Here is a 6,501-nt window from a genome sequence, read left to right on the forward strand (position 1 = left end):
CTATCTACTCCACTCCCTCCTACTATGCTTCTTAATTCCTGTACCATATCCCTCTCTTCCCCCTCCATGCTGACCTTCCCGCAATATGTTCTCCATACTTACAGTTCTTTTTCCACTCTCGCTGCCTACTTAGTTTGCCTTTGCTTCAGTTCCCTAGCTTCTGTTGTTGGTTGTTGTGATACAGTTTTCATTTTAATGTTCATAGTTTTGATCTTCTTTCTCCTAAACAAGTCCCTTTAACATTTCATAGAACAGTGGTTTGGATCTGATGAACTCCTTCAGTTTTACTTTGTCCTGGAAGCACTTTCTCTGCCCTTCTATTCTGAATAACAGCTTCACTGGATAGAGTAATCATGGTTGTAGGTTTTTGCTTTTCATTACTTTGAATATTTCTTGCCAGTCTCTTCTTACCTGCAGAGTTTCTTTTGAGAAATCAGCTGACAGTCTTATTGGGACCCCTTTGTATGTAATTCTCTTCTTCTCTCTTGCTGTTTTTAAGATTCTCTCTTTATCCTTAATTTTTGACATTTTGATTATAATGTGTCTTGGTGTGGTTCTCCCTGGGTCCAGTATTTTTTGAACTCTCTGTGCTTCCTGGACCTGTAAGTCTATGTCCTTCCTCAAGTTAGGGAAGTTCTGCTTCATGATTTTTTCACATAATTTTTCAATTTCTAGTTCTTCTTTACCTTTTGGCAACCCTATGATTCAGATGTTGGCCTGCTTATAGCTGTCCAATAAGTTTCTGAGCCTGTCCTCATTTTCCTCACCTCTCGTTTCCTCTTTCTGCACTGGTCGACTGTTTGTTCCTTCCCTATGTTGCGATTTGTTGATTTGATCCCTGGTTTTCTTGCCCTCACCATTAGTTTCATAATTGTTTTTGTTCATTTCAGCAGGACTAGCCTTCATTCCTTCCCTCTCTTGTTTAAGATCTGCTGTTAGGTCTGTAAGCACTTTTATAAGCAAAGCTCTGAACTGTGCCTAAGAAATATTTCCTATCTGCTGCTTCATTAGATTAGAAGATTGCTGTCTGGTCAGCTGTGTCACTGGGATCTCTATCATGATCTCTGCCATCCTGAACAGTTTTGTGTTTACCTTTGCTTCCTGGGCAGGGCTGTCACACCTCCTATGCTATCGGGGGTGGAGCACTGTGCACTCGTTACAACCGGGCATTTTCTACAGGTGCGGGGGTCCAAGATGGATTCCTGCCGTTCAATCTCCACTGAGAGACCGGGAGCCTCCTCCTCTGTCCGCACCCCCACTGGGCCTCACGGTCTAAGGCAATGGGGGTCTGCCTTCCCTGGCTTTGGAATCGAAAGCTGACAGGCCTGGTCTGCAGCCAGGGGTGCTCCCCAGGTGCTTCTCTCCTCCCCTTAAATACGGGTGTCTGTGCTTACCGCTGCGCTGTCCTGCCACCGTCACAGCTGCTGCCTCGGACAGCATGGCTTGACCTCTCCTCCCGGCTTCGCCCCTCCTACCTGTCTGGATGAGCACCACTTTTTTATAACTTCATACGTTGGACTTCCATTTATTTTCTGGAACTTCTGGTTATTGCTGGTTTTGCAGTAGTTGTATTCCTTCTTAGTTGTGGAGGGAGAAGGAGTGTATCAGTCAAGGCCTCCATCTTGGCCAAAGTCTCCTGTGTTTGTTTGCTTCCATGTCCCAGGCAGAGTTGTCGCTCCTACTACATTGTAAGGGGTGGAGCCTTAGGTATTTGTCAGTAATGGGCGACCTGTTTTACCACGTTGTGGTGCTGTATGCAGGAGAGGGGTCTGAGAAGGAACAATGCCACTTGCCCAGCACTCACCCCTTTTCCAGGTACTTCTCCCACTTCCACATCAGACTGGCGCCCCTCTAGCTGCTGCCCTGGCCGTCGTTCCCAGAGTGGGTGGATCTGTGAATGTTCTAGGTCTGTGGGGGCCCTTTAAACAAGTGGACTCTGCTGAGAGACCAGCAGTTTCTGCCTCCGTCTCAGCCCCCACTGGTTTGCACAGTCAGAAGCAATGAGGCTTGATTTTCTCCAGAGCTGGGACAGTGAGCTGCTCTGGTGAGGAGCTGGGAATGCTCCCCAGGTGTCCCTCCTGACTTTTTAAAATGTGTAACTGCACTTTCTGCCGACCTGCTGCTGTTGCCACTGCTGCCACCACCACACCATGTCCTCTCTGCCTGGGCTCCACCCCTCCTACATGTCTGGATGAGTATTTCTTCCTTATATCTTTGTTTGCTGGACTTCCATGCACTTTGATTTTCTGGAACTTCTGGTTGTTTTTAGTTTTGGGGTAGTTGTATTCCTTCTTAGTTGTGGACGGAGATGCAGCATGTCTGTCTATGCCTCCATGTTGGCTAGAAGTAGCATGTACCACAGTTTTTTGATCCACTCATTTATTGGTGGGCACTTAGGCTGTTTCCAGCACTTGGCTATTGTATATAGCACTGCTATGAACATAGGGGTGCATAGGTTCTTTTGAATTGGTGTTTCAGGATTCTTACGGTACATTCCCAGCAATGGAATTGGTAGGTCAAAAAGTAGTACCATTTTTAATTTTGAGAAAATCCCATACTGTTTTCCACAGTGGCTGCATCAGTCTGCATTCCCACCAACAGTGCACTAAGGTTCTCTTTTATCCATATCCTTGCCAGTACTTATTATTTATTAATGATGGCCATTTTATTAGGTTTAAGGTAATATCTCATTATGGATTTAATTTGCATCTCTCTGATGGCTAGTGATGTTGAGCATTTTTTCATATGTCTCTGAACCAGCTGTATATCCTCCTTGGAGAAGTATCTGTTCAGACCCTTTGCCCATTTTTTAAAAAAGATTTTATTTATTTATTTTTAGAGAGAGGGGAAGAAAGAGAGAAAGAGAGGGAGAGAAACATTGATAAGTTGCTTCCCGCATGCCCCCAATTGAAGACCTAGCCCGCAATCCAGGCATGTGCCCCGACTGGGAACCAAACTGACGACCCCCTGGTTTGCATGCCGGCACTCAATCCACTGAACCACATGAGCCAGAGCCATTACCCATTTTTTATTTTATTGATTATGTTGTTACAGTAGTTCCAAATTTTTTCCTTTTGCTCCCCTCTGCCCAGTACCCCACTTCCCTCCAGCAATCACCCCTCCCTTAGATCATGTCCATGGGTCGTGCATATAAGTTCTTTGGCTTCACCATTTCCTACATTATTCTTAACTTCCTCCTATCTATTTTGTACCAAGAAATTATGCGTCTTAGTCCCTGCACCATTTCCCCATTTCTCCTCCTTCCCCCTCCTAGCTGATAACCCTCCAAATGATCCCCATATCTATGATTCTGTTCCTACTCTGGTTTGCTTAGTTGGATTTTGTTTTTATTTTTTAGATTCAGTTGTTATTTGTGACTATGTTGTCATTTTAATGTTCATAGTTTTGATCTTCTTTTTCTTAAGTAAGTCCCTTTGACATTTCATATAATAATAGCTTGGTGATGATGAGCTCCTTTAGCTTTACCTTGTCTGGGAAGCACTTTATCTGCCCTTCCATTCTAAATGATAGCTTGCTGGATAGAATAACCTTGGTTGTAAGTACTTGCTTTTCATCACCTTGAATACTTCTTGCCAGCCCCTAATTGCCTGCAAAGTTTCTTTTGAGAAATCAGCTGATAGTCTTATAGGCACCCCTTTGTAGGTAACTCTCTGCTTTTCTCTTGCTGCTTTTAAGATTCTCTTTTATCTTTCACATTTGGCATTTTAATTATGATGTGTCTTGGTGTGGTCCTCTTTGGGTCTAGCTTCTTTGGGACTCTCTGTGCTTTCTGGACTTGCATGTGTATTTCCTTTGCCAAATTTGGAGAGTTTTCCTTCATTATTTCCTCACATAAGTTTTCAATTTCTTGCTCTTCCTCTTCTTCTTCTGGCACCCCTATGGTTAGGATGTTGGTATGTTTAAAGTTGTCCCAGAGGTTCCTAAGCCATTACTCATTGTTTTCAATTCTTGATTCCTCAGTCTGTACTGGTTGACTGTTTTTTTCATCCTTATGTTCCAAATCACTGATTTGAACCCCGGTTTCCTTCGCTTCACCATTGGTTTTGTGTGGATTTTCCTTTGTTTCATTTTGCATAGCCTTCACTTTTTCCCTTATCCATTTGCCATACTTAAGCATATCTGTCAAGCTTGTGAACATCTTTATCACCAGTGTTTTGAACTTTACATCTGTTAGGTTAGCTATCTCCTCATTTGTTAGGTTGGCTATCTCCTCATCACTTAGTTCTCCCATTGGAACTTTGATTCGTTCCCCATTTTGCACCATACTTCTCTGTCTCCTCATCTTGAAAGGCTCCTGTGTTTGTTTGCCTCTGTATCTTAGGCAGAGCAGTCACTCCTGTTATGTTGTAAGGGGTGGATCCTTAGGTATCCATCATTACAGGACAACCTGTTTCACCACGTTGTGGCACTGCGTGTGTGGGAGGGTTCTGAGAGGGAACAATGCCACTTTCTCAGCACTCACCCCTTTTCTAGGCACTTCTCCCACTTTGTATGGGACTGGTACCTCTCTAGCTGTTGCCCTGGCTGTCGTTCCCAGAGTGGTTGGGTCTGCGGATGTTCTAGGACCATGGGGCCCTTTACACAAGCAGACTCTACTGAGAAACCAGCAGTTTCCATTCCAACTCCCACTGGTTTGCACAGTCAAGAGCAATGAGGCTTTATTTTCCCCGGTGCTGGGACTGTGAACTGTGTGTTCTGGTCCAGTGCTGGGAGCGCTCCCTAGGTGTCCCTCCTGACTTTTTAAAAGGTGTGACTGCACTCGCCACTGGCCTGCCTCTGTCGCTGCCGCCTCTCCTGCTGCCACCACACTGCGTCCTCTCCGCCCTGGTTCCACCCCACCTGCCTGTCTGGATGAGTATTTCTTCTTTATATCTTCGTTTGTTGAACTTCCATGCAGCTTGATTTTCTGGAACTTCTGGTTGTCTCTGGTTTTGAAGTAGTTGTTTTCCTTCTTAGTTGCTGAGGGAGATGCAGCATGTCTGTCTAGGCCTCCATCTTGGTGAGAAGTCTTTACCCATTTTCTAATTGGGTTGTTTGTCTTCCAGGTGTTGAGTTGTCTGAGTTCTCTATATATTTTGGAGATTAAAACCTTGTCCAATATATCATTGGCAAATATGTTCTCCCATACAGGTGGTTTCCTTTAAATTTTAATGATGCTTTCCTTAGCTGTGCAGGAACTTTTTAATTTGGTGTAGTCTAATTTATTTACTTAAATGAGTGGAAATGTTTTTCATGCAAAAACCTGCACATGAATGTTTACAGCAATGTTATTCATAACTTCTGAAACTTGGAAGCAATGACGATGTCCTTTAATAGGCAAATGGATAAACAAACTCTGCTACATGTATATAATGGAATATCATCCAGCAATAAAAAGAAATGAGCTATCAAGTCACAAAAAGACATGGAGGAAACTTAAATGTATATTGGTAAGTGAGGAAAGCCACTTAACAATGACACATAAGAAAAGACAAAACTATAGAGACAGTAAAAAGATCAGTGATTCTACTTGTTCAGAAGGTGAAAAGGAGTGATGAATACATGGAACACTGGATTTTTAGAACAGTGAAAACTTTGTATGATACTGCAGTGGCAGATACATGCGTTATGCATTCGTGAAAACCCAAGTAGAATGTACAATTGAAAAGAGTGAAGCTCTTGCTCTGTCCTGTCCTGCCTGGGGTTCCAGGTTGACATCCACGGACTTGGCCTCCGCTGCCAGGCATCTCTTTGGAGAACAAGGCCAGCCATGCTGGGACAGCAGGGAAGCCTGGGACTGGAGCCACAGCAGGGTGAACAGGAGCCATGGAGGCATGTGCTAGGGATCCAAGTGAGTGGCGCTGGGCAACTCAGGTGTAAGCTGGCTGGGCGATGACCCCAGAGGGGGCCATTTCTAATGGGGTTTATGTGCTGCCAAGTGCAGCCAATGGAAACATGAAGCTGCTGGTATCCAGGATGCCTCTGCTGAACTTCCTGATGCATCTGGAAGATTACATACACACCTATGATCCCAGAAGCAGTGATTGGTTACTACCTGAATCACGCTGGGTTTGAGGCCTCCAGACTCTCACATAATTTGGTTCATCTCCCTGGCTGCTCAGAAATTCATCTCAGATATTGCCAATGATGCACTACAACTCTGAAAAATGAAGGGCACAGCCTCTGGCAGCTCTCAGAGCAAGAGCAAGAATGCAGGTACACTCTAATCATGGAGGACTTGACCCCTGCCCTCAGTACATATGTGATCAATGTGAAGAAGCTGCATTATTTCATCTGAGCCATTCAATCATTATATTTTTTCTGTCTCCTTGTCCCCAAACCAGCCTGTTTTCACAACAAACTTTATTGTGACAGGCAAAAGAAAAAAGGAACTCTCATGTAAACAATGGACTTAAGTTATAACAATGCATCAACATTGGTTCCTCATGTGACAAATGCACCATACATACTAATGCAAGACATTAATGGTAGGGGAAAACT

General features: G+C 44.1%; 1 pseudogene; it reads left to right on the forward strand.

Moving 5' to 3' along the window:
• The first annotated feature begins 2,897 nt into the window (after positions 1 to 2,897).
• LOC149991428 (transcription initiation factor TFIID subunit 10 pseudogene) lies at positions 2,898 to 6,298 on the forward strand (annotated as a pseudogene).
• The last annotated feature ends 203 nt before the right edge of the window (positions 6,299 to 6,501 follow it).

This window comes from Furipterus horrens, unplaced genomic scaffold, assembly GCF_987537825.1.
Source record: "Furipterus horrens unplaced genomic scaffold, mFurHor1.1.pri manual_scaffold_17, whole genome shotgun sequence".
In the NCBI taxonomy this organism is placed as follows: domain Eukaryota; kingdom Metazoa; phylum Chordata; class Mammalia; order Chiroptera; family Furipteridae; genus Furipterus; species Furipterus horrens.